This window comes from Raphanus sativus, chromosome 4 (genome assembly GCF_000801105.2).
Source record: "Raphanus sativus cultivar WK10039 chromosome 4, ASM80110v3, whole genome shotgun sequence".
Taxonomy (NCBI): Eukaryota; Viridiplantae; Streptophyta; class Magnoliopsida; order Brassicales; family Brassicaceae; genus Raphanus; species Raphanus sativus.
In genome coordinates this window covers 15,279,205-15,289,996 of record NC_079514.1, presented here as the reverse complement: position 1 = coordinate 15,289,996, position 10,792 = coordinate 15,279,205, and the positions used below count along the sequence as shown (strand labels likewise).

Genomic DNA, 10,792 nt, shown 5'->3' with positions numbered 1-10,792 from the left:
AAACACATCATTGCTCTGCTGTCGTGTTTTATTTTTGTTTTCTTCTCCGTTTGTCAAGAAAGATAACTTCTTCGATCTCTTTTTTTTGTCCAGGAAAATAAGCTTCTTCGATCTGAGAATTAGTGAGTGAGCTCGAATCTGGAATGGCTTCTACGGAAGCCGATTCCCGCTTAGCACGAGTCGTGATCCCTTCTCTCGACAAGCCTACAACCTCTGACCTCTCCATCTCCGAGTCGGGCTCTCAGCTTCAAGCCACAGTCTCCATTACACCGGAATAGTTGTGGGTCATCGTCTGCAAGTCCAGATTCCAGAGATCAGAAGGATCGTTCAACAACAATGGCTGGCTTCTTCATATTTCTATTTTCAAGTCCTCCAAATTTTTTATTATGTTTAAATGTGCCTCAAACTCTTACACCGTGGAAAGTTCTCTTGATTTAGTCCCAATTATTTTAATTGTGCTGACCAGACCTTCCTCATGATTGCATGATGGTCCATCAACTTTTGTTTTGTTTTCAAATCAGATACAAATGCTTGAATTTTCAGAAATGACCTCCTGAATTATCCTCAAACTTCCAAAATTGCAATCTAACCCAAAAAAATTTGCAATTATGTATGCAAATATAATATGAACACCTAAATGCAATTTACAATGATCTTAATTAGCTAAAACAGGAGTCTAAATATCATAAAATAGTGAAATATCACAAATCAAGGCATAGATATGTAAGAACCATGTTGGTTCTTAAATCACATCAATGGTTTCTTATTTTCTTTCGTTGTTTAGCTTCTCATCTTTTTCTCCAATTGTGTAATATATAACTCAAAGCTGGGGATTATATACAATATCTCCAATTGTGTGATATTGTATCTTTTTGATAAAAAAAAATACAATATCTTTAAAACAGTTTCAATGTTGAGATTCCTAAAATAAATATATTCCTCGATAAATATGAGGTTTCTAAAACAGTTTCAATGTCTGGTAATAAAGATTCCAAATGAAACAAAAGATATGATTGTATATGATCGTCAAAAAATATTCAAATGCTTGATGAATTTATCCTTCTTTATTTACAGAATTTATAAATATAAAATAGAATATTGCCTAAATACAATAAAAATTGTTTATTTAATATATACATAAGTGTTTCAAAGAATATATATATATATATACACATATATCTAAGAGTTATTATTGGGTTCACCAACCAATAAGATTTTACTATTTCATAATTAGTATCTTTTAAATATAGAAATAAAATATTACCAAATTATATTGTGTTTTTACAGTTAAAAAGTTAAAAAAAATAAAAAAATAATAGTAATTGCAAAAAAAATTAATATCATCAGCAAAAAAGTAAACTTAAATCCTAAATCTGAAATCCTAAACAAAATTTACCCAAGGGTTTAGATTTATGATTTATCCAAGGGTTCATGTTTTAACCAATGGTTAATGGTTTATGATTTAGGGTTTAGTGTTTTGTTGACAGTATTAAAAATATTTTAAAGAAAATTTCAAGAATTTAAGATTTATCCAAAGGTTTAGAGTTTAACCTAAGGTTTTAGGGTTTCGGATTTAGGGTTTAGATTTAATCTTTTGTTGATGGTATTGAAAATATTTTAATTTTTTTTTGCAATTAATATTATTTTTTATTTATTTTTACTTTTTTATTGTAAAAATATAATATAATTTGATAATATTTGTTTCATTATTTAAAAGATACTAAATATGAAATATTGAAATTTTATTGGTTGGTGAACCTAGAGATTCACTCTAAGAGGTGAACCCATGAATACTTATGTAAAAATATCTATGCTCTAATTTTTTTTATATATTTGTTATTTTGAAGAACATCAGAAACTATAATATGAACACAAAATTATATTAAATTAATAAACTAAATTTATGTGATAAATGAGCACCCAGCATAGCGCGGATAATTATCTAGTCTTCTTCCATGTTCGGAATTGCGCTAAGCGTAACGCGTTCGGCTAGGTCGGGTCTAGCGCCGGATTAATTAATCGGGGAATAATTTTAGTACTATTACACTGAGATTTAAAGATATTTTGTTTTACTTTCAGTAGATTACAAAACGGATGACTCGGCACAGTGGTTTACTGGATTTTCATTTACCTAACAGGTCACCAGTTCGAACAGCAAGTAAACCATTTATTAACAGCCGCATTTAAACTTAAATGAAGGACTAAATGGTCAATACACCTATCATCTTCTCCATTTTGCGGGTTCTGCAACCCTAGATCGGCCGACGGCCATTTTTAAACAACTTTAATACACTGTTTCTTAACGTTTTTTTTATGATTCATGCTCTAATATTACAAATCTATCATTTATGTGCAGATTTCAAGCTAATTTCGAACAAAAATCTGAGTTTTTATGATTTTCTTGAACCGATTTCACTAAAATCCTGGCGGCACCACTCCGCCGAGCGTATTTCTGGCGCGTAATCGGTCTCGGCATCCACGTTTTTGAACATGGGTCTTCTTAATACTATAAAGAAGAGTACAACTCTTTTCTTAGAGTGAGTGACACATCAACCAAATCTATATTTATATAAAATACACTTTACTCTTTCCTAAGCTATGACACATGGGATGCCACGTCATAAACTCACTTCTTCTGCGTCTGACACGTGTCCATGTGTATGAAACTCGGTGTTTCATTAAACGCACAGCGATATGGGCTTCATCCAGTTGTCTGATGGGCTCTACATTCCATCAATCTATCCGGCCCGATAACAAACGAATCGCTCCCTAACTCTAATGTCTCCAGCGATGGCGATGCATGCCGCTTGGGTTTCCTTGCTCTCAACGAAACAGACGGAGTAATGAGATCGTCTTTATTTCGATTAATTAAGACCCCCACTACAATCTCTTCAATGCATCATTCGTCGCTCGGACTCGATGTAAGATCCGTATAAATAGGTAAATATTTCTCCAATCGAATTCATTGTCTATTTCTATCTCTAGCAAAACTTTGATTCGTGTGGTTATGGCTTTTAGGAGGGTCTTCTTCTCCGACTTGAAGCCTGGCGGTTGCTCCTCCGTCGTCGAGGCTAGGCTGCTGTGATATGCTCCTGGTCGATGTGAATGTAAGTTTGTTTCTCCGGTTTTTTTTTCTTTAGATTTGTGTTTGATCATTCCGGTAGACTTCTCATTGTTTATTAATACTGAGATATGTCTAATCTGACTTCTTCTTCAAATCAAATTTTCCTAACATTTATCTTCTCAATTCCTTCCCTGTAAATCCGTAGTTGTTTCTCATACATTTTGCCGGCATTAATTAATTTACCGAGCGTTATGAACCTTCCTCTTTTTCTGATTTATTAACGATTGATTTATATTTAGACCGAGCGATGGCCAAATCTGATTCTCACTTTCTCTCGTCCATTAGATTTATAGCTTATTGGTTTCAGCCTCCCCTAAAACAACATGTGGAGTGATCCAGATTTGCTCCTCAGGTCATGATACTTAAGTACTCTCATTGCTGCATCTTTTTGAATGAACATTGTAATTGAGTTGTTTGTGTGTGTCTAAAGTTTGTAGGTTGTTGATCACTGGACCAACATGGGTTTGCAAGGAACAAAATCAGGTAATCTATGACAATCTACCTCCTTCTCACTCAAAAAAGTTTCTTAGAAATATCATTTGTTGATCTTCATCTCAATCAATCAGAAGAGGACTTAAAGCAATGGCCTGACAGGTTAAAGTAAAACCAACATCAGACCTTTAAAGCAAGTATCGTCGTTTAATCCATATCATAATGTTACTTTTGATTTCAGATGGACCGGGCTGACCTTAAATCTCCAAAGTGGAAACGGTTCTTGACCATGAACAGAAAAAAACATATGTTATTGGAAAAGGACTTCCAGATACGGTAAAGAATCATACAACGTTTTGTTTCTTTTTCTTACTTTTCACACGATATTGGTTTCATTAGTTATGATTGGGGTGATGCAGTTGTATGAAAACCATGGAGAAGAAATTAAACCATGGTGGATTTTGGGGACGATGAGTACAAAAGCATGCTTTGTGTGGATGGTGCCGCATTGAAAGACTAATTTGAAGCCATGAGAAGGTCGGTTTATGTTAAGTCCAGTTTCTTTTTTGATCACTTGAACTACCGAGAAAAAGATTCTGATTCAGTGTTTTTGAATCCCATCCTAAAGAATATTACGTTTATTCCATTGCATGGTCTCTGCAGAGTTTTGTACTGCAACGTTGGAAAAGCAGAATCATCATTTCTTCGCTACGTTCTTTGCATGTTGTTCTCATTTTCTCAGTAGAGAATTTTTGTAAGCTGATGAGTTCTTATACCAGTCTTGTTGATGTAGATACAAAACAAAGTGCTCTGTTTTGTAGCTAGGAAACGGCTAATGTATGCAATTATAGATATATGAGACAGTGTGTGTTCATTATTAATTTTAAATTTGGGAAATTTAGCAGCTAACGAGCTTATCGACACAAAACGTTTTTCTCTTACTCTGAAGTTATACAGCTCGGAAATACTTTAGATGTTTAGTGTTTTCTCGAAGTACCTTCAAAACAAAAGGAATAACCAAAGATTTTTAAAAATTATAAAAAGAATGCTCTTCAATGGTGTTAAAAAGGAAACCCTGTAAAGATTCAAATCTATTCTTTTTCCTGGCCTATTGAGATGATCTTTGTCTTCTTTTTAGGTATGTATATTTTCTGAAAAATTCTTAGATGGTCTCATCTGATCTAAGTACAATGTTTCCTTTCTCACTTAAGGGATTTGGTGCTTGGATTCTACAATTATCCGTAAGAAGGGAAATCAAGATTGTTTTTGAGACCAGCATTCGGCATCAGAGGGTTCAATGTACTAGCGACTCTCTTCAAAGCATAACAAGAACTTCTCCAACTCTTATCTCTCGGGAACTTATATCTAAATATTTCTATCTCAGGTTTCTCTCTTTACTACTCAAGGACAGTTTTTTTTTTATGAAAAATTCTCAAGGGCAGTTTTAACATGTTGTAAATCAAATATAAAAGAAGAAAAACAGAGTTGTGTCCATGAACAATTTAGGAAAATGCATGTGTGTCTATCCTGTTTATATATAGTAAGATAGATACAGAGGAAATTGCTGGCAAAGGAAGATCCTGTTTTGTTTTGTTTTTCTTTGCATCAATTTCTATTTGTAAAACCATGTAACTTCCAGTAACTATGAAATTATCCAGTTACGTTTTAAAATATGTCTGAATCCGGTTCAATGGATTATCATGAAATCTATTATTCTCTTTTATAACATATCACTATATCATGACCCGCCCGGTCGGACGGGTTTTCATATTTTTTAGAAGCATGAGATATGTTTTTTTTTGTTATGAAAACTTTTTTTATTTTTTTTTGTACATTATAAAGTTAATTATTTAAAAAACAATTATTACATAATTACTCGGTGAATTTTATTATATTCTGATGTCTAATATATTATATGTGTCTGATATATAAATAAAAAGTGTTTAGTTTCGTCATTTTTATTATTATTATTATTTTGGAGGTGATCGTGGGTGTGTAAAGATGATGTAGAAGATTCGTATTTATAGTTTAGTTTTAGGGTAACAATAATGTACCACCGATATATTAACTAAACCAATTAAGTAATTTATAATAAATACCAAATCATAGTATATGGTTACCGAGATATTATGTATAATTGTAATGACTTGGTGAATGTGTTTTTCCATAAAATGTTTTCTTTAAAAGTAAAATTCGAAATATCTATATCTGTTATGTAAGTAATTATATGAATATATACTACACAAATATTCTCTAAGGCAATTTCCTAATATATCTTATTAGCGAAATCACCCATAATTGTAAATATAGAATTATGGGTCATTTTGTTATTCTGTTAAACAGGTTTTATAAATAAATTTAATATTTTTTAGTGTTATATATTTTTAGTTTTATAATAGTTATATTTATATGTCTAGTTAACATTATTATTCAGACCCGTGCATATACACATAATTTCAATTTTATTAAGATATTAAACTAATATAAAACAATTAGTCAAACATTTGTTAAAATTTTGGTATTTTATATATTTATGTAGACAAAAAAGTATAATGAACATTTACAGTAGACTAATATAATAAAATTTGGTTTTATTTTATTTTGTTTTTTATAATAAAATTCTAATTAAAATTATTTTATAATAAAATTATAATCATATGATTATTTTATAATAGATAAAAATGATACTTCTCTTTTAATAGAGAAGATATATTCTCAAAGAAATGTTTATATGTATTCTTAAGGTTTGGTGGTATTAAATTCAATTTTAATAATATTACACATTACGTAATATAGAGGTAAATAAAATCTGTACATATATTTGTACATAATATGTTATGTAGAACCCGAGGATAATTTTAAAAAATAATCGTATGAAACTATGCACTAACTTAAATAAAGAAAAGATGGAGTTGCTAATCCTATGATTATAAACATGAATATATTTCAAATCTTTTAATTAGCGTTGGACCATTTATTTCCTAAACCAACAAAATAAAAGAAAGAGTCTCAGTCTGTTAATGAATTCATGTGGATATAATACACCTATATAAGAGAGTGTGCATTTAATTTAAAATCTTACAAAATAATAGTTAGGTCCATTACAATGTTTCTATTTTAATAAGATAGATTCAAGTTATCGACTTTATATTATTCCTTAAGTTTTAATTATTTACTCTTTTATATTTCAATGAATATTCTCAATATTGTTTGTAGTGGGTCATGTAATTGTATCAGTATTGTTTATGGTGGGTCATGTTACTGTTTATAGTCTATATATTTTTCTCTTGCAAATGCTAACATAACATAAACATAATAAAAATATATCATTCCGCCCGTAGGGCGGGCTGACCCTAGTCTATAATAATAAAGTTTACAAGAAACTCTCCACAATGAGCCACATCTCCTCCCCTCCTATACCCAAACTTCGCCGCGTGTCAATCAGTTGTGCGTCTTCTCATTCTCTGGCTGAGCTGCTTCTAATTTTTCTTTTTGGTTCTCGCAGAACGCGTAGCACATTTTATGTATATGTTGCTGAGATTTTAGGCCCACAAAGCCCATCCTTTGACAAAGAGGATGTGTCACTTTCGTAAATTTCTCATCCCTAAACCTAGGCCGTCCTGCTTCCCCTTCCCACTCAAGAGGACGATTGCAAAACGTCTGCCGTTATGGCATCGACTCCTCTACACCCACTACTTGATCTTCATTGCTTCTTAACTTTTTCTTCACTGCCGAGCTTGAAAACTATCTATATAGACTGGCATGAGAATCTGCAGAGAAAATCATTTGCTCCTTCATCAATCATAGAACACTCAGTCTCTTTCAGCCATCTCCGACTATGGAAAATCATCAACTTCAGTTCGTTGAGTGTAAGGCTGATCGCTAGATGAATGTCGTTAAACTTTTGGCAAAAGGAAAATCACATATCTCACTGTAAGTTAATTTTTGGCACAATGATTAAAAAATTCTCTTGGGACTTATTTTTGGGGATGTTTCTATGATGAGCAGGAGAAAGAGATAAGTGACGTCAAATGGCTACTTGATTTAGCTACAGTTGATCCAAATGTAAAAAGTGGTTTAAGGTGGCCGTTTGGTAAACCTAACTCTAAGGCTTAGGGTGAGAGAGACTGATAGATTCAATGAGAGGATTGGAACGGGGCAAGTCAATAGGGAGGTGATTCTGATGCTCAAAGACATGAACTCTAAGTTACAGGTACATTATTGTACTCTTTTGTATCTTTGAAACTCTACTGGAAGTGAAGCTTTGTTTGCTACTTTTTGGTCTGCAGGAGCAGAACATTGACAGGGGTTGTTTTTTGGAAATGCTCAGAGACGTTCTTAGAACCTTGTGGGATTTCTTGCATTGTGAAGCCTATCTTACATGATAAAGAACAATGTGATGTTGATGGTGCTGTTGAATTTCTCTCTCTCTTTTAGATTCTGTTGACCTTCTGGTACAATATATATATATTTTTTTTTAAAATTGTGTGTGTTGTTAAAGATTAGAGCTTTGCGTGTTGTCCAAAAACGAATAGAACTTGTGCTATTGCGTTTCTCTTTTGCATTTAGCTGCTTTTTTGGTGCAGTAATATTGTGTCTTAATATTACTTCTTTTTTCTAACGTATAGACACACAAAACCAGGCGGCAAGTTTGGCCTTCTGGTTGAACTTTCGCCACAATAATGTAGAATATGTTCCTACAAATGTCCCAACTTCAAACTTGCAAGTTGCAACATATAATGATAAGGTTGTACCAAGCCATAGATTCTTTGTTGACTTTGACTTGGGAAAGGTGACACAATTGCAATTGAGTAGGTTCAAATATTTTTATTCTCTTCTGATGTTTTGTGATCACTGATCTTATCGGGTCAATGCAGTGAAGTTCAGTGACTCATCAGCTGCCTTCGATCATTCGTAACGTGTATGGGACTGCTGATCCCATTGTTTCGAGCCTGTTCAGGTGTTTCTTCCTTCCTTTCCATATCTATTACTTGGTAATTAAATCTTGATCAACCTTTGTTTTTTTTTAACTTATTAACCAACCTTTGTTTTATTCACGTATGTGTGTGTTTTCTCTTTCAGATTACTAATACGTTTCTGGATAGTCATGTCTGTTGTTTAACCAAAGACTGAGACTACAGCCACTAATGCGTATGGTGTGGAAAAAGATGTTGGAGCCATTTTCTCTTCTCTGAGTTAAAAGTTTTTAATAAATTTCTGTTGTATTTGGCTCTTTAAATCTTCGTGTTAGTTTCCGAACATGAAAGCATCAATTTGTATTTTCATACATAGGTAAGTTCAGTTTGACAGAAAATCATCAAACTTATTTGCTTAAACAAGTACGCTTCATATATTTGACAATGTGATCTGGTATTTTTTTCATTTTCGAAATTTACAAAATAAATATTGTCTCTTTATTCTACCACAAGTTCGATACCACTTATAAATTTAAATGACTATTTTCGTAAATACTCTAAATTTGATATAAAATAACATTAAACTAATTTTTCAAATTTAACTTCTTAACACTAAACTCTTAACAATAATCATTAAAATCTAAACTTAAATGTTATTACATTTCTAAGTGGTGATATCTTTAAAAAATGATATTTAACTTATGGTATTTGTAACAATTTCTCTTAGAGACTGCTGTTACCATATTGTTTTCATGTAGTTGAACAAGACTGGTTAATAAAAACATACTGTTTTCAATTTAAAATGTGGCAGAAAATTGAGGTTTGATTTCTATCATGAGAAAATTATTACATTTTAACTAAAACATATACCGACCAAACTATTCACACTAATAAAATGCTTCTTTTCCTTAAGATATTTTTCTGGCATAATGATTGCATAACTATATGCACATAAGGGCATTACTAATCCAATCATAGTAGATTTTTTGTGATAGAGAATAACATACTCAAATATTTCGGCCATTCAGTTTTATGGCAACATCTTCGTCTATAACATTTTATTTTACGCTATATATTTGTTCTAAGATAATAACCTACTTCAGTTTTTAAGCAAAACTATTGCTGGTCTCATCACCCGCTACACAATTATACTTTGACAATAGAATGAAAAACATTAAAGCATTAAAAGAAGGTTATGAGTTTACAAACATGAAAAGAAGCTAAACATTTCATCTACAAGACTACAACCAAAAAGTCATTGTCTAAACATTTCATCTAAACATTTCATCTACAAGAGAATCAAGAAAAAATCCAACCCAAAAAGTCATTGTCTTTCTCTTTCAACTATTAAAAGATTTAGAAGGCATACATTTTTTACTTTTTTCGGTTTTAACTTTTAATAAACAATAAATAATTTTCTACATATATATACTAAAATAAACCAAATCATTTTTGATAATTCGAAAGCCAAATGACAAATTATTATGTGGATGTATACTAAGATTTTTTTTATAAAAAACAAAAAAAAATTCATATAATCAATACTTCCAAATGTTAATCTTTCACACAACAACAATAATTTATTAAAAATAGTACTTAAACTGAAATAAACGGTATATTCAAAAAGAGCATGACAGTCGCTCCTTATAAGTTTCAACTATAGTACAATAAGAGTGATTTGTAATGCAATAATTACCTCAGTTCAGCCAATAAGCATGGTAGTGATTTGGTATTTAAATAAAATAAAATTTCAAATGCAGTTCCATCTATATACTGTTCACATATGTTCTCTAATTAAAACAATAATTTTATTTTATATTTAAAATTTAACTTAATTAACTTTGTTATGACTATAGGGTTTTTTATTCTATTTTTATTGAATCGATTAGTTACAAACACTTATGCTATTCTAGTTTGAACTAAACAACTTTAAAATAATACTCTATAATCGCTAACAACTGTCAAATAGATCAGAAAAATATCATTCTCTTTCAACATATTTTCATTTTTTACATTTTTGAACAATTCTATTCATAATGACCATAAAATAAATTGTAAATTCATGTAAGAATAAAATATATAAAAAATACCATTAGTAACTTAATATGGTGTTGACATATGTCCATCTATTTAAAATGCTTCGTTTGGTTTCGCCGTTTCAGGTTTCTTTGGGTTTTGTTTCATTTATATTTAGGCTTTACATAATTGGGCTACAATAATATTTATTTAGACTGAAGAAAGTCATAATTCCATTATTTACAGTTGCTGGCGGACCCAGGAAATTTTTTAACCTGGGTCATAGCTCAATTTCATTTGATAC

The 10,792-nt window shown here is 31.2% G+C and overlaps 1 long non-coding RNA gene across 3 annotated transcripts; it reads left to right on the top strand.

Moving 5' to 3' along the window:
• The first annotated feature begins 7,074 nt into the window (after positions 1–7,074).
• LOC108829617 (uncharacterized) lies at positions 7,075–8,923 on the top strand. 3 transcript variants are annotated; one of them, XR_001946014.2, is made up of 4 exons: positions 7,076–7,489; positions 7,565–7,769; positions 7,846–8,550; positions 8,639–8,923. It is a non-coding gene; the product is annotated as an uncharacterized LOC108829617 (long non-coding RNA). The 3 variants fall into 3 exon arrangements; XR_008944497.1 differs by having other exon boundaries at positions 7,075–7,489; positions 7,565–8,516; XR_008944496.1 differs by having other exon boundaries at positions 7,075–7,489; positions 7,565–8,550.
• Positions 8,924–10,792: the final 1,869 nt, after the last annotated feature.